Source organism: Sphaeramia orbicularis, chromosome 8 (genome assembly GCF_902148855.1).
Source record: "Sphaeramia orbicularis chromosome 8, fSphaOr1.1, whole genome shotgun sequence".
Lineage (NCBI taxonomy): Eukaryota > Metazoa > Chordata > Actinopteri > Kurtiformes > Apogonidae > Sphaeramia > Sphaeramia orbicularis.
In genome coordinates, this window is record NC_043964.1 from 28950933 (window position 1) to 28969536 (window position 18604).

The following is an 18604-nucleotide window of genomic DNA, read 5'->3' on the forward strand; positions in this document are numbered from 1 at the left end:
TTCTTACAGTGCTTCTGTTTTCTCCACGTTGACAATAAATTGTGAAAATAATTGAAACCAGGCCAGATTTTCCATAGTGGTGATGTCACCTCCACTTACACTGGACACAAAGACGCTCAGACAGGAATAGAAATTGAGCAGATCTCTCTCTGGTCTTGAGGCCTTCACACGTGTCTCTTAAATCTACTCCCCTCAGGATCCTCTGGACAAAGGAGAAGTTTGGTTCCACTTGCTGCGTTGTGCTTATGTATATTGTACAGTTTACTTTTTGATAGCCGTCTCCACACGGTATGTGGCTCACGCCTTTCTCCTCTACTTCGTCTCCTACTGTTGGAGTTATTACCCATGTTACATACTCACACATGCACGGTACCATCTGCAAGGCATTACAGTAAATTGCAGGAATAGAGAAATGATTTCACGCATGTCCTGCAGGGTCCCAGATGTAGCGCCTCAGTCAGGACTGCAACTGTGTTTTATATGTTAAAAGAACAGAACTTGCAGCAAATATGCATTTTCCTATTGGCCTCTAGTCAAATCAGTGTCTGTCAGTGTTCCATCCATCAATCCCTTCATCACACACATAACAATACACATAATTAACATGCGTCCAAAACAGTGCTGAGGTTTTCCAGGGTTCCAGAGGGAGAGTTATTTATTTAGTAATTGAGCTTATATGTGTGTGTGGATGAGAAGGACCAGGTACTCAAGTACTTACCTCTAGGGTGTGTTTTTTCCTGTGGTGGCTTGTATGAGTTTTATAGTGCTGACCACACACCACAGTTTGTTACAGTTAAAGTTAGTCCAATGTCTCCACAGATACTTGATGCATCAAAATTAACAAATTACAGGTATTATCAGAGTCAAATGCCAGGATCTTGGAGCTGTCTGGCAATAAGAAGCAATGTTCCCAATGTACATTTTACCTGTCACCATTTACTTGCTATAGTTTAAGTAATTTTCTCTTGTTCTGTCAACAAAAGTGATGAAGACATTTCATAGCCCGTGCATCTGGTCAGTGGTGTAAATCACAGTCGAGTGGCTGGAACAGCATTACTGCATGTGTTGACAGCACATTGGGCTCCTAATCATCCTGGGCAGTAAAAGATGGTGAGGCGGTGTCCAGCGTGCTCCATAACACTGCCTGGGGGAACCAGTAAAACACTGGTTTACTGCTGAGCCAACCGCAGGCTGCTAAGAGACTGAAGCTAGAAAAACGTAGCATAGCAGCACCAAGCTGCTTTTTTGAGACATGAAAATTCACTCCTTGTCAAAGTTTTATTTTTTTTCTCATGCTTAAATCTTTCATTAACCAGCCTTCATTATTTTATTACCCTAGTATTCCCCCCTTTTTTAAGTTAAACTGTCATACTTTGATTTATGTTCAGCTCTGCCTGATATATTGAAAACTTAATAAAAACAAAGGGGTGGAGTAGTAGCATGTTGTAAAAATAAAAATCACTGTCAAGATCCTTGTTTATTAGAATCCGCAAAGGAATAGGAACACTTTTAATTTATAGCCTTCAGAATTGCTGGTGAAGTTGTAGCATCTGCCAGACCACGAGGAGACAAAAAGCTAAAGTTTTTAGCTAAGTCTGACAGATGAATTTGGACACCAGTCTGTCATTTTTTTTTTTTTTTTTTACTATTTTCTACTTTTTCATCTATGTTGTCCTTTCATGTATGATTGGTAAATATATTATGCATTGTGAGTGTGTTTAGTTTGGAGGGTTGTCTTCATCCTACTCTGCCTCCCTGCTAAGATAATGTCCACTCACAGCATGAAGCAGGCCACCTTGAAAACATAATTATATTCATACAACACGCTCATACCCTCTATGTTCATGTGCTTAGATCTTTCCAGAAATGACCACGTGTCTTGGTTTGAGGTATTCATGTTTTGTTGTTCACAGCATGCCTGTGGGTTTTTGATTTTCAAAAAAGAGGAGAAAAGTCTACCCTGCTGTAGAAAGAGCTGAGGTGTCTTGTAGAAAATAGTCAACAGGAGTGAGATCCAGTGAAGATCACTTCAATACAAAATGACACTTCACTTCCTCACATTGTACCCTTTACTAGAAACAACAAACATACCTCATTTTGAAAAAAATTAAAAATAAAAATTGCAGAACAATGTTTTCATGGCACGAAAACAAATAATCCTCAGAAGTGTTGTAAATGACATGTGGCAGGTCCTGCAGACAAGGTTGAACGTAAAATACTTGTCATGTTTTGTATTTATACGTTTTACAAATCTCTCAGCAGCTACCAGATCCAAAATACAGTGCTGAAACTGAATATCAAAACCCACCTATTTTTTTTCCTTTAATTCAGGATACGTCTGCATTACCTAAAGTTGTGTACAACAAGACATACTTGGAAGTTTATGGAGCTAAACAGCTTTATGTCTGGAGGTCCTGTGAGCTTCATGTGTGTAGTTAATGACTACATTTTTGTGTTTCATTATGTGGCCTCTGTTTCTTTAACATTATTTAACTCCACACGTGGTGTAAGAATGTACATTGTTAGTCGTATTTTGCAATGTTCAGCACATAGCACATGGGTACGCACAAACACAGAGGGAGAGGGTGGAGGTTTTTGGGAATCATGCATCTCTTTCTCATTAGAACAGCCTGGGAATGATCATCCCCAGTTATTTTCTGATGGAGCCCCCAACTCGCCCCCTGGTCATTATTCTCCCAGCCTCTTTCTGCCCTGTGTTCAGTTCTTTAGAGGCTGAGGTGAGTGCGTGCTTTGTTAGTGTTTCGGATATCTGCATATGTATTGGTATCTGTTTATGTGTTCCCTGCATATGCATGTCATGCCCCTCTGTCAACAACTATATGTCCCCCCGTCACACATAAATGTGCTCTGACGGCATTATGTGTGGGCTGTTGTGACACACAACCCGGTCCTCTTCACAAGGCCCTGCCTGCCTTTCTTCCCACAGTGTCTCAACCTCTGGTAGCTTTGAAAACATAACCATGAGAGTATTGGTGCACAGAGGAGAAGTAACCTGGGAAGCGACAGGGAGAGGCTATGAACACCCATGGATAATTAACAGCTTCTATGGGAACCTGAACATGACAGAAGAATATGGTGGAGAAAGGCAGGAATAATGATGCAGCTCAAAGCAGAAGTTGTTACTGTTGGTGTGAGAACAAACATATAATGCTGTAATGAGATACAATGCATCAGATAAAGCCTGTATCTATCTAAACATTAGGTGAGATGTTGACTCTTCCCACCTGGCTTTGTTAGTCAGTCTGATCCTCATAAAGCTGTCTTCTATAGAGGAACCAATCACAAGTCCACGTTCTGTTATCTCCTTATGTATTTCATCTTATGTTAATGTTATGTTTCAAACCAAAAGTAGCTCATGGAGGAATATACATCCCAGAGTGACCTTAATTTTCAAAATGGCTCAGGGTGACAACAAAAAATAATAATTTTGCCCTTTCTCACCATTCGTCTGTCATAGACAGGCTGTGTTAATGAACCCTGCTTTGGGAACACAGACACAAGGTCATGATTTGGAAAAAAAAACAAAAAACATTGTGGCTCCCGTTTGTCGCATTGTTTATTATTTTGTTTGTGCATTTTTTATTGTTATTATGATTTTGGGTTCTTTCACATTTCCCTCTCATGGCATTTTGACATCATTAGAGAAAGCTTAGAGCTTTATAGGACTTACCTAAAATATGAAGAACATGAAAAAGGCCCTCAAAACAAAGACCTCAAGAATATTACAGTAACATTTTAGGGACGGCAGGAGCTGTTTGTTTCATGCAGTGGAGGGGGGCTGCTGAGTGGACACACAAACCTAAAGAGGTCGAACCATAGTTCACTTAGAGGTTTACTAGTCTGTTGACTCTGCGCTCACTGGCACTTCTCATTAAGGAGAAAGAGAGAGACAAACAGTCCAACAGGGCAATGCATGACTCAGAGCTGGACCAGCCATTAGTACCCATTTTGTTGTCGTGGGGATAAAAGCCCTAACATGAAAAGTGGATTTACTAACCTCTGTTACTGAGATGATTGGGAACATGTTTCTCTTTGTATCTGTATGATTTGTATTTTTCATAGCCTGTTAGCCTTGAAATTCTTTTAAAGTAGACACATGTGGATGTTGTGTGAGCTGTGGTGTTCTGCATTTGTGGAGGGAACAGTCACGGCTGCTTATTCCCTTGAATGCTGGATTTGTGTTTATCAGTAAGGCTCTGATAAGAGTGATAGAAGAGGAGAGAGTGCAGAGAGGTCTGAAGGAGAAAGGGCGAGATCCAGAGGGGAACAAGTTGAGCTCAGGGGTCAACTAGTAGGGGCATTTTCCCATGATCACCATTAACAGAGGTGAGACAGTGTGAACACTTTTTTTTGTATTCTTCTTTTGTTCCCCCTTCCTTAATTTCCTTCCCCTCTGTGTTCCTACCTCTAAGTCTTACTGTCACCCAGCTGTCTGGTATGTCAGGTATTGAGTAACAGCAACATGTTTGTGGTTTAGTGCGGGAAGTAAAGCGACTGCAGCTTAGCTACAGTATGTTCGCTATGACTACACTGCTGTGTTAGAACCATGGTAGAAACTCTATCAGAGGGATGAGGCCAGCTATGCAGCACAGGTCAGATCAGGTCAGGCTAATGCTCATATATCGGTAATTTGTGTAATTTGATAAAAATAGATGGAGGCATATGTCTGCAGAACCGGTGCATGCTTATAAACCACCGCTGTATGTGTTTTTTAATATATTATGACATTTATTTAGATTTTTTGGTTGTGGAAATCATAATGTGTATATAGAATGCAAAATATGAGTAAGTGAAGTTAGATGGAATTTGAATGGTTTTAATCAGAATATAGCTATTTACTGACCTAATTTTGCAGTTTTGCATTAATTGTTCTGAAATGTAGGACATTTAGGTCATTTATTTCCCGTAATCCCCTCATGTTAAATAAAGTGTCTCTCAAGCCTCCAAACATTTTAAGCTAAGTTTAGCTTTTTTAGTATAACTAAAGTTTATCACTTGTAACTGACTCCAAACCAGCCTGTTTGGCTCTTCATTGTTTTTTTTGTTTTTTTTCCTCTGGGTTTTTTTTTTTTTTTTTTTTTTTACAGATAAAGCAACTCACTCGTTTTTTTTTTTTTTTTTGTTACTTTATTGTTATTGTTTGAATTCTGTACAAAACAAATATAAGGGGCATTTGGGATACATTGACCATAAAAATCCTTTGTGACTAACAACTGGTTTTAGTAATGTGATGTTGAAATGAAAATTGTCCATTTCTCCCATTTATCATGACACTGCTCTTCTTGAGTCCTCAATCTATGGGTCAAAATCTCCATCTCAAATATTCCATTCACAATTTGTAGCCAGTCATTAGTTGAAAACATCTTGCTCTTTTTGTGTTTTACTTATATCTCTACTGCAATTACACACACCAATATTTTGACCTAATGTCAGTATTGGCTGAAATCGACCTTTTTGACTGCCTTCAACCTATCTGTAAATACATTGGCATTTACCAGTGGCAGTGACTGATGTTTATCTACTGTGTTGTATTAACACAGTAAGGGGTTTAGGTGTGAGCTTTATTTGTTTTCGTGGAACAAAACGGTGACTAAATAGAGTCAGTAACAAAATAGGTGTTATGAATCTGCAAGAGGCAATCTCACAGGGAAAAAACACCAAAATTGAAAAACACACCTTCCGTCTGCATCTCTTTCCCACTGGTCCAAATCACACGACTAAATATACATATAGATGACCTGAAGTCAAACTACTTTTTCCAAACTTCTGTGTCAAGACACATAGTAGAGGATCTTCCAGGTCACATCTGCCACAATCCGATCAGTGATCAGTAATTACAGCTCACAGTCATGTATTTAACCACTTACATGTCTGAAAATGCCTTTGATTAACCAAAAACCTGCGTCATGGAGTAGATTTTCTACAGCCTGAAAACACAGGGAAGGAATACACGCATAAATCTTATATCCTCACGGACCACTTGAATTACTGTTCAGCACAGGTCAAGCTAATGCTTGCATGTTGGCAATTTGTGTAATTTGATAAAATAGGCCAAGGTATATGTCTGCATAGGCTGCCGCATGCATATAACCACTGCTGTATGTGGTTTTTTTTTGTTTGTTTGTTTGTTTGGTTCTTACAACATATTTACTTAGATTTTTTGGGGGTAGTAGTAGAATTCATTCTAGTATTGCATGTGTACAATTCAAGATATGAGTAACTTACTTAATTAGGTAGAATTTGAAGCAGTGGGGGTGAGAATACGGTCTCCTTCTGTACTTGCTTATTTGCCTATTTATTTATTTTTAATGGGAATTTAAAGGCCATTATTCATTTCTCATAAGCCCACAATTTATGGATCTATGGAGTTTTTGTCCATTGACATTAAAAAACTGTCAAACACTGCATCTTTAAACATCAGTAGTTAGTATTAGCGCAGAATGTTAAATTAGTGCTTCCCTAACACTGTTTACAAGGTGTCCACAGATCCTTAAAATGTCTTAAAAAGTCTTAAATATGATTGTCCTAAAATTCACTAAATTAATTGTTCTTAAAATTGATCATCTTTAAATCTGGCATTCAGAGGTGTCAACTAATTCCACAGATACAAGAAATGATATTGGTTTGGAAATCTTTGTGAAGATTTTGTCAAATTTCTAATTAGTGTTTAGCATTTTATCATACCAGAGATGAAAATGACGGGCTAGCAATAATCATTCATAGGTGGAGGGGTTTAGGTGTGAGCTTTAGCAGCTTGAACATCAGTGGCTCAAAGATTAATCATGGACAGATGGAAATGTAATGTCAGCTGGATTGAAACACTATGACTATGTGGTCTGCTGTACTGTTGTTTTTGTAAATGCAAGGTCATAAATTTTACCAAAGACGTCTTGAAAAACATCTTAAAAAGTCATAAATTCAGCTTCCACAAACCTGCAGGTGCATTTTGTTTACATACAATGATAATGTCAGACTATATTGATGTAATTCAAAGTATTCAAAATACATTACTGACTGAGTACCCTAATAGAGTATAAGCATAATTTACATTAAAGGGCCTATATTCAGTCATCTGTTCTGAATTGCTTTTCAGAAGTAGCCCTCTGAATACTACATTAATTAGTAATAAATGTAAAATCTCTGCTGTTTTTGGCTCTTTTGCATACTTTGTGTATTGGCACCATGCTTGAAATCAGTCACATGATGTGGAAAAAGAACACTACCCATGGGGATGCACATTAACATAATGCACAGATCATCCACAAAGATTAAAGAAAAAAAAACATCCCAAACAACTCAGTGATGCCTGTACAAAAATGTCTTTAGGGGTTTGTTTTGCATTTATGGGGTATTTTTTGCTGTAAATGACCTGCCTAGTTAAATAAAGGAGGTTAAATTTAAACAAACACTCAGCTCTTAGGTGCACAGATAGCAAGCTTTGCTTTAAGCTGTGACACACAACACTGATAAGATGAACATGAAAAGATGAATGCGGAGGCCTTGACATGAAGGAGAGGTCAAAGAGACGTACTGCAGGAGGGAGGCTTGAAGGAAAAAGAAGAGGCGAGAAAAAATGTTTTGATTGTTATCCGTTTGAGAAGTGTCCCAGTTCTGACAGTCATGTTAAGTTTTTGGCTTTACATCTCGTGCTGCAGCCTCACTATTTACAAGACAAAAAGCCATCTGAGTTTAATTCAGTGCAACATGAATGCCACTTACATTTATTCTCTAGTGGAATATGCATCTGCTGTGTTAACAAATTGCTCAAAGCTGCCTCGTCATGCAGCGGTGGAAGGGCCCGGGCTGAGGCTGGATGTGGGCTTGTAAATGTCTTGTCAGCACTGCTTATTGTTGAGAGATGGTGGCTCAGTGGGTGCTGCATAGACAGCACTGCAAACACATTGTGTATCTGCGTCGCCTTTGGCCAAATGCATCATTTTCTACTTTCTTTTTGACCATAAGCTTATTTATTTACTATGTAAAATTTAGACAGTTGAAATGGTCAAATAGTATGACTGGAATACTAAACTGCACTTTAGTATTGGTTTCTGTGTATGGGTGGTCACACAATGTGGGTTCTATCTTGACCAAGATTAAACAGATGATGGAAAACAAGGTCAAAATGCATTATTCTGTGTGTGTGTGTGTGTGTTGTGTGTGTGTTCTTGGGGGGTAGTATGGGAGTCAGTCTCATTGTACCAGTTGTAGCTCATCAAGGCTTTCAAGTCAAGGCTACAGCGTCTTCTGTAACAATCTTTTTCTTTCTCTTTCTTTCTTTTTGTCCAGTAACTTAGCCAGATGCAGCAAGATAGAGCTCAAAGCGTTCCTATAGGAACACGTGCATACACTCCGATAAAGACACGCAGTTGCTGTGATTTACTACACAATTGTGTCAGTGATCTTATCTCTTACTTCTCTCTGTCTCACTTGGTTTCAGCCCTTTTTTTTTACACCCCCATCTTTTCCCCTTGTCTCATATGGTAAATCTGTACAGGTCTGTGAAGTTTTTATCGGTTTTTACTGTACTTATCCCCATGGTGGTCATTAAACTAGATGATTTAGCAGGGGTGTGTTGGAACATAAAATAAATACTTGCACGGACTGTCTGTCCACGTAGGACAAAGGAACAAAGGTGAGACCAAGGGTACATGGCTGAAATATATTTTTGTATTATTGATTTCAGTGTCAGTGCTTATCCTTTTGACTTATTGAAGTTAAACCCTATATGCAGTTTAGAAAAATAGCACAGTTTTTTGCGTTCTAAATATTTACTTTCCCAGATCCAAGATTTTCATCCTGCAGGAGAGGAATTTTTGCTTCTAAGATTGAGTGAGGGGATAAGAATGTTAAAGTGGCGTTGAAGATGGAGCAGAAAGAGCAAGTATGGACACATAGTCGCAGCTGTGTAGATGTGTGTCACAGAGAGATGAGTCAGATCTACAGTCGCAACGTAACACAGATAGAGACCAACAGGGTGGAAGGCGGTGGGACAGATAAGTGTCTCTCTGATAAAGCAAAACTGGAGGACACCACGGAGTCTAAACACACACCAATGTCCATCCATGAAAGGCGCTCTGTTGAACGCCTCAAGAATGTTTTTGTAGTGTTCATTCAGCAGTAATAGGGGAAAAAAAGCACACATACTTAGCCTTGCAAGAAAAACAAATATTAAACAGTAATATTTTGTATCCGTAAATCACTGGGTTTCATGGTTCTGGCGTTTATGATAATTCTGTCTTGGCCGTCCATGAAGGAAAGTCTCATACACACAAAGACCTGCTCAGTCACTACATTAAGTATTTTGTGCGACTGCTTTGGATCATGTAATGTGAGTTTTGGTACCAGGTCAAGTGCTGCCAGGATTCAAGGGAACTTTTGCTGAAGATTTTTGCACAATTTACCAAAAAGGTTCATCAGTAAATGTTCAGGTCAGATGTGGCATCTTCTAAGCTGTCTGCCAAGGCACTGCTCTTTAGCAGCCGAGTGTCTGTTCAAGATTGACCACGGTCTGTTAAGCTGGACGAGATTTTAACTCTGCAGTAAGTCACTCATCAAGGCTGTTATTGGTTGGATTGTGTTTTTAGAGTTGACTTTACTGACTGGTTCAGTGTGTGCATGGCAGAACAGCAACAATTTGCACTGTGGCTTTTCCACAGTAGGAAAAAGAGTGTGCACCTAGTAAGACTTACATCATCTTCAATTTGTTCCCTATAAGACATCAGCGCATACTGCAGACTGACTGATTCTCTGGAACTAAGTCAAGGTCAGACTTATTATCATTACTTTTAAGTTATGTATCTGGAATGCAGGGTAATTATGCTGCAATACATGATACCCATGGCTGATTTAAAGCATGAAATATCTATTTAGTGGTTTATTTGTTGAATTAAAGTGGATTTATACTGAGTGTTTTAGGTCGGTTACTGAAAGTTATGCATATTTCCAATAACCAGACATCTAATAGTATATTTCATTTAATGAATAGTTTCTTTCCCATTAGTCTTATGGTTTAGTTACAGTAGTCATCATTGGTTTAATTTAAGATAAGATTTATTAGTGGGATTTCCCTTACTTTGACAGACTTCATGTTATTTTCTAAAAGGCTATCGATGTCCTTTACTATTAGCATTGGCAGCGTGGCTTGTATGGAAAAGGATAAAGAACATAAATGAGACCGTAAAAACACTTCATATTCAGACATTTTGTTGATCATATATCACAAATATTGGCTGATAAGTTCCTTTGCTGCTATTTGAGAGTGGTAAACAGTTCAGCTTCCTCACTTCCTTCTAAACATGTGTACCTCCGTCTGGGTTTAGTGTTAAAAGCAACCGTGACAGGGACTGGGCTTTTCGTCCGGTGCCCTAACAGCAGAGAGGGTCGTTGTGGTCACGACCTTCTCCCCTTCACTTTCTGTGTCCTGTGCCATCACTTCCTTTCTTTTTCGTCTTGTGAGGCAATTTCGGCTGCTGTAAGGTTCCCAGGCCCCTGCCGACAGGTCATTTAATGGTCATCTACCCAAACCATTGATGCTGAACTCTAAGGTTAACGTGGAACGCATCTCTTCCGGGGCTCCGTGGGTTCATCAGAGCTCACAGCCGTCAACAAGTAGACGCAAAGACACACACCTCACAGAAAAGAACACTAGATCAGAAGGAAAAATGTTCAGTACTCCCCATGAACACTAAATTACTGTATGATGCGTTTCTCCTTAGATTTTTCCAGACACTTTAATATAATTCAGTCTATAAATATACCTTGACATCTTCATGCCCACCCACATCCTACAGTGCCCCCTCCCCACCTCCACTCTATTAGTTCCTCAGCATTCCCAGACCAGAATATTCAGTGTCTGAGGTCTCCTGCTAGTTTATTATCAGCGACCTTGCTGCTTTACAGCTCAGCCAGTCTGGACTGATTTACCACACATTTATATGTCTTTGAGACTGTTTGTTTGTGCGAGCATGAGAATATGTCATTTTAAAGACGGTTTCTAATGTATCGTGTTCATCTGGAATACGTACGACTGTGTGTTCTGTGTAATCATCTTTTCAACCAGTTGAAACCATGGTTTCGCCGTTTCTCTGTCTCTTCTTGTAAAAATAAAGACTGGGGTTTTCATTCTCTTGTCAACATTATGCAAAACAGATGCAGTGTCCATCATGTGGTAAGTGCAAAAATTGTCTTGAGATGTGTTTAAGTGATTATTAGGGGTAAGTATGGGGTTGTTTTTCTACACATACTTGGTATTTTGTGAGGATCTGATGTGTGGTTGAGGCAGCAGGGACTGTCTTGGTGTGGGCTCCTCTGCAGAGAAGGATTAGTTGAGAGATGCTGACTAGAGCAGCTTGTTTCAGTGTGAAGATGGAGTTTTACTGATGACAAGTTGGAATGGTAATGAAGCGTTATTCAGTTTCTTGAGAACAGAAGGGAAATAACTGCTGAAGCTGTTGCATTTTTTCCCTTTGGCAACTTTACGTGTGGTTGTATGTGGAATTGGGAGTGTGTGTCGGGGGGTGTCAGGGGGGTCGCTGCAGACCTGTTGACACGGAACTCAGTTTAATTAAATCTTGAGTATGCGTCTTTGCATGTGCACGTGCGGCTCTATGTGTAAATGTGTGTGTATTTATGCGGCTGCCAGAGGACGAGGCCTGGTGAAGCAAGGAGAGAGGGGCGAGCAGCAGCTTGGCAGCCCATCTGAGAGCCTCGTCACTGGGGCTCAGACGAGGCCACAGCTGGCCCCTCAACCAACAATCCTGGCTTTTCTTCCCCTCTCAGGAACGCAGCGCGTCAACTCTAATTCCCTTCTAATGAACTGGCTACTGAAGGTAGCTAGGCAGGCAGACCCGGTGCACTTATTAAACACACACACTCAAACACATTGCTAGAGCAAGTTGCCCTTTAGCATATATTGGAGCGCTCAGCAGGGTGATTATGCAGTTGGATTTAAATGCCTGCTGAGCATCCTTAAACTCATCATGATGGACATTTTTTTGTAGAAGAGCCAAGGATTATCTCCTCTGAAAAATGAATACCAGGAGATCTTTGAAAAAAAAAAATCCTGAAATGATTTAACAGTAGTTTAGCTTCTGCGGTGCAGCCTCTGGGTTTCTGATGCTGCTACTGTAAACATTTATACACATTCAGACAGCAGCAGTGCAGAGGTCTGATTACTCTGTAGGCTTATGCGTTTACAGAAGTGACAGAGTTCATGAGTTGTGATATATTGTTTATTTGCTTGTTTTGCCACACATTTTGCAGGATTTTGCTGCAATGCTTCAAAGGTCAGAGACAGTAATATATCAGCTGGAGTCTTCTGGTGTTATTATTTCACATACTTACAGGACACTAGAAACCAAACTAGGATTTACCACGCCAGAGACAGTTTCAAGGACCTGAGTTGCTTTGTTATGAATCCCATTTAATCATCAGTGGATTATTCCAGACCAGTCATTCCATTGTTGGTGCAATGTGCACACCCATGGACCTGCAGTGTAAGTGTGCTTAAAACCATTAGCTGTGTCTAACTCCCGTATATTAGAGTAATAACACTGAAACAGCATGTGTGTTCTATCAGAGCAAACAATAAAGACAGGAAGAAAGAGTAAATGGACATCATGCTGGTCATATGAACTGATTTTATTGCTGTAACCAATGTGCTATGTTAATGTGGATTCATGTATTAGGTAAGACACAGAGCAGTCACCAGAGTTTCAAGACAAGCTTCAAAAGACTTTCCTGCAATAGTCGATTATACAGTAATAACTATTAATAGTTTTGGATGTATAAACAACATTTGGTCTCTCCAAATGTTGTCAGACTTGATTAAATGTTCCAGTTACAACTGACACAAAGAAGAGAGCAGAAAAATAGTTTGTTTTGTACTTTTATCATCTTGTATTAGCCGTTTCCTCTTTCATCTCTGATAGGAACACACACATAAACCCTAGAGAAGTAAATAGATTCAAAATTACAGGGAGTAAATAAAGCAGCCAGTTTTATCCACATTCCTGCTTGTCTCTCCATCACCACTTTAGATTCCAAGAAAAACCCTATGATGAATATTTTTGTCAACCACAGTTTTATAATAAATCGCCTCACCAGAATCCTGGATTTAACAACTACCACAGTTAAAAACTACAGCCTCTGATGTCATATTTTGAACATATATAACCCCAGATCCCAAAATATTGAGTTGCTTGAGAACTTTTCCAAATAAGACTTTTGCTGTCATTGAATTTGATGTAGTATCAGTTTATCGACCTCCTGTTTTGTGCAAAGACTGTGGAGCCACACTGAAAATCAGCGACTCAAGGCTCCCTGCAACACGTTTGCTGTTTTTGCTGTGCCGTGCCCCAAGTGTCCTTTGCGACCCTGTGAGATAATCCAAACAATCTTTTACGACCTCCACAGCTCTAGTTTCAGCCGCGTTGCCTGTGGCCGTAGGACAGTAGGGGCCGGCTTAGACAGCTGCTGGACGAGCTGCAGGCCCACAGTTAGTGGAGGCAGGCGGCCTGATAAAGTGGACTGATTGAGTTCACAGTTCAGCAGACCCTTCATCTTCAGAGATAGAGCTGCACCACCCGCTCACTCACTCCCACTGTTTGGAATGACATAACCAAAGAACTGATAAAGAAGAGCACTGGGACAACTGAGAGGAAATACAGTATGAGCCACTGAATAAGGCCTCTCTAGTTCTGTCACCTGCTAAAAAATTCACTTTGTAACAAGAATATTTTCATGATCTAATGTAAGGGTGTCAAACATACGGCCCATGTGCCAAAACTGGCCCTCCAAAGGATTCAGTCCAGCCCCCAGGATGAATTTGCAAGGATTACACAAAAGACATTGACAATCAAGTTGTATTCATCACAAAGCAAAATTCTATATTTTTCCGTTTCAGGCACCTGTTACTAAATGTTCTGAGTTTTTGTAGATCCACTATGATCTAGAAGTTGTCACGCACATGTGTAAATAATAAACTAAGGTATAATATGCTCAAAGTTGTAATAATTTTTGTTAAAAAATTTCAGGTTGTTCATGGAAGTTTCAGGTGATTCACATTTTTTGTTAGTTTGTAAATGTAATGCTTTTTTGTACTAAAACAAAAAGAAAAATTCAGAGTTGTCATTATTTCTAAGTTATTATGCTATTATTATACCGGACCAGCCCACTTGAGGTCAAATTTTGTGTATGTGGCCCCTAAAATAAAATGAGTCTGGCATCCCTGATCTTACTGGTTAAATTAGACAGTTGTTTTGCTGTAGATCAGGAAATGTGAATGGAGGACTTGATTTGATTATTGTGTCATGCACAAAATAATATGCTCAGCTGACAAGGCAGCAGAATTTAGAAAAGGAAACCAGAGTCAGAGTAGCAACTTACATTACAAATGATATTTCAACAAATAAATTATCCCAGTGTTGTTTTAAAACCTTCAGAAGTGAAAGGAGCCAAACTAGCAGTGTTAAAATTGTTAGTGCACCAAAACTTTTCAAGATTTGGAAGTTATTTTATTTGATATGCTTTTTCTTAACTAATTACAATTATGAAAAAAAAAAAAAAGATTACCGTAATTCTCAACGTTTCTCAAAAAAACATCACACACACAAAATTTCATTGGACCACTTATACTTTGGATGACAAAACAGAATCAACCTCAGATTATAACACTGCCCCCACAGGCTTGTACTGTAGGCACGAGGTATGATGGGTAACCACTTCATCTACTCTGGAACAGGGTCAATCTGGACTCTTCAGACCATATGACCTTTTACCATTGAAACAGTCCAATCTTTATGCTCTCTATCAAACTGATGGTTGTTTAAGAAATGCTCACTGCATCAGTTAAATAAGTTGTTGCGGCTGAAACATATTCATCACTGTAGTAATTTTCCAGGAAGGATCTGAAATATTTGCTTAGTTAAATCCAGGTGGTGACTTTTTTTCAACCATGCCATGCATATTATGAGTCAGCTTCCTCAAAAACACCAGGAAGCTCTGTATTCCACTGAGATCTGGATGAAGAGGGGGCATGCTTTTTTTTTTTTTTTTTTTTTTTACTACCATTAAAAAAAGCGTATAATACTGATTCTTTGTCCGGCCAAATTTCAGAAATGCATAGGTCTTTGTCCTCAACTTTCTGGCCTGCTCCTACCTGTTGACTGGTGCGTATTGTGCTGACTGGTGTGTGTTTTTAGCAGTAAGGCTGGTCTAGCCAAAGGGCATGATCTCATAAGAAACAGAAAGGACCCTTTGACTGATACTGATCTGGTCATTGCTGCTATAGCATAACCTTATACCTCTACAAGTTGCTTTCATTAGCTCCCCCTATATACTGTATATGTTACACTGCTGTGTATGTCTGATGCTATCTCCACATGCCTATAGGTCCTCAGATAAGTGTAAAGCATCCGGGTGTGTGTGCATGTGTACATTTCTCATACTTTTTCATATTTTGTGACGCTTGTATGCACATAAATGCCCATCCACAGGTGTAGACCATGTGTGACCACAGAAACGTTGTTGTCTTAGTAAGTGGGTTCATTCATCATCTAATTATCAAGTGAACGCTTAAAAAAACTGAGCTTTGGTGCCCCATCACACACACACATGCACAACCTTGTTTCCAAATACACCACTGCAGTATGCATCTGTCATCCACATATCCATTCATCTGGTCGTCCATTAGTCAGTCATTCCAGTATCTCCTGCATTATCAAAGGACAACACGTTCTCATAATCATAATATACCCAGGCTCACACACAGATGCACACTAGAGTAATATACCCATCATATCTGCGGGTGCTGAAGGCAGCTGTCATGGGCAGAAGGTCATTTTATGATGTGCATATGGGTCTGTGTGAGAGATCGGTGTAAGCTGATGGCAGACAGGCGGGAGGCGTGTTCTCTGCTTTCTGTTTTGTGTAAACTCTGATAGAAGTGGATTGCCAGTGACAGACTGAAGCCAGGAGGGATCATTGTAGACCGCTGGAAGAGTTAGAAAGGTGTCGAGATGGTAATAGAATGAAACTGGGCCTGCTCTAGTTTGTTTTATGGCGTAAAAAGTCAGAAAATATCAAAATGATGTGGTCTTTTTTGGTTTATGTGATGACTAATTCACATGTGAGTTGTTAAACCTGTTCCAGTCACATACCTAACACTGAAATGAATAAAGCTTATGTGTGGATTAGTGTGGTAGGTTGGACTTAAACACCCACACACGTACACACACACTTTTCTGTTTACCGCCTTTCTCTAAGAGCATGAATGAGGTCTGCAGTAGTTTTTCTTTTCATTCATAATCAGCCCATGTGATCGAGATCTACATAACAAGCTTGCTCCCACACTAAACCCTGCAGGACTCTTTAACTACATGCTGTTATTGCTGCACATGCACACACATCATTAAGCTCTATTATTAGCACATGTATGTTGGTGTGCTTGTACATGCGTGTGCGTAAATATGCACATTCATTGAGTATATGTGTTTTCCTGTGTGGGAAAATGGGCCGGTGCTGAGGTGGAGCGTGAAAATGATGGTAAACAGAGGTCATTATCAGTGATAAAGCTCCAGTCTTATTATGTGGCTGTTTGACTTGTTCTGCATTTACTGTGAGAAAACCACAGATAAGGCCATTTAGAAAGTGGAAGATATTTGGATAAATAATTGGGATTGGAAATAGTAAAAACATGCAGGGGGTAAGGTGGTGGTTGAATAGGAATAGTGAAGGGTGAGTGAAGGAAAGGATGAGGATTAGGACTGTGGGAATGGAGGTGTTTAGGGACTCCCTGTGGACTGACTCGGACATGGGAACACAAAGTCACCCTAATGAAGCGTGGCTACCCCTTACAGACTTCACAAGCCTCAGCCAGACCAACTGAGGGATAAAGAGACGTATAAAGGTTAAGTTTGTGCATACACAACAGGTGATGAGCATGAAAAATGAACAGGATGAGCAATGATGGAAGGGAATTATACTATCTCTGTGTTCACTTAAATGTAGAATGAAGACTTGGGTTGGAACAAAGCAGTAGCCCATCTATGGATTAGGGGTTATATGTCATTGTTTAAGTTGGAAAACAACATCTTCACAAAAAAGTAACTCAAATAAAACTACATTTTAGAGTAGAATGGATTGAAAACTTTCTGATTTTGACAAATACCCCAGCCAGTCTCTCCTCTACACTTCCCATTCAGTCACTTATTTTTAATTAATGTCACTCCCTCTAGGAAATACACCACGCCCAAGTTCTTCATTTACTAATAGATTTAGTCATCGGGGTTTATCACCGGTAAATCCACTGCTGAACTAAGCAACACACATAAGTACACAATAAAACGCATACACATTGACTGAAACCAATATATACAACACAATATAAATAAATAAACGTACCTCGCTGGCTGCACAAAACCAAGAGGGGGTGAAAATAAAAAATCCTTCAGGGAAATGAACAATGCAAAAATCTTATTGAAGTAATTTTAAACTTTATCTCACATGCGGAGCAAAGCCTCTCATCATGGTCTTCATGGTCTCAAAATACTGCGACAACTGAATGTGTCCCTGTGCAACACAGACCGTGAACAAAGTTCCTGTCTAGTACTTCAACAAATCGCATAAAATAAATTATATTAATAAAACATCTAAACAAACATATCAAATCACATAAATGAAACATCAATGCCTTTTATGGCAGTTATGTTTTTCTATTAGTTTATTTGGTTGGGACAGTGCACATCAAATGTAAATATGTTAGATTATAGTGAAATTGGTAATTTACATCCATAGTCCTGAGGCAGGTAATGAAAAAAAAAAAAAAAAATCTCAATTAAAACATGCAAATATAACAAAAATTCAACATCACAATAAAAATACAACACAATCAAAGAACACAATCAAAGTACTTACAGATTGTTGTAGTTAATATTTCTATTTAATTATTTGCACTCATTTGTATATTTATGTACTTTATACATTTGTCTAATTTGGGGAGGGGGCGTGTACACCTCTGTCTCTATCTTTATATCCCCAATAAATAAGCCTGACATTTACACTTAGAATATTGTCAGGGAAAGGATCTTGATCAAAAGGTGTTCCTTTAAGAGATTTCATAATAATTTAGATCATCTGCTTTGTTTGTCAATCATCTTGCTGTTTTTCAAAAAAGTGTTTTTTTGATTAACTTTCAAACCCTCTTACAAGACGCAAACTTCTCTTTTCTCTAACCCACACATACAAAGTATTATTTCATTTTTCTAGACAATTTACATTTGGCAGGCTAGTGTACCAAAAACTTTCACAGTTCACAGTCATGACTGGCATTCAGATGTTTCTTGAACCGCTGTTATTGCCAAGAGCAGAAAATTCCTTCCAAAACAAAAGACTCAAGTGAAAATGATATAAAGATCCCCCTCATGACAGTTTGGAAAAGACGAGTAGATGGAATAAGAGGATGTGAGCCATATCAACCACAGTTTCATGGTCTCCAGTTTTTAGTGAGTGACTTAACGTGAAAATCTCTCTTTTATTTTCTTTCATATTTTTACATGTACACTCCCAGCAGTACAGTTACTCTCCT

The 18604-nt window shown here is 39.1% G+C and overlaps 1 protein-coding gene across 1 annotated transcript in view; it reads left to right on the forward strand.

Moving 5' to 3' along the window:
- coro7 (coronin 7) overlaps positions 1 to 18604 on the forward strand; it is a 120454-nt gene that overhangs the window by 87712 nt on the left and 14138 nt on the right. The gene's annotated exons all lie outside the window — the stretch shown is intronic.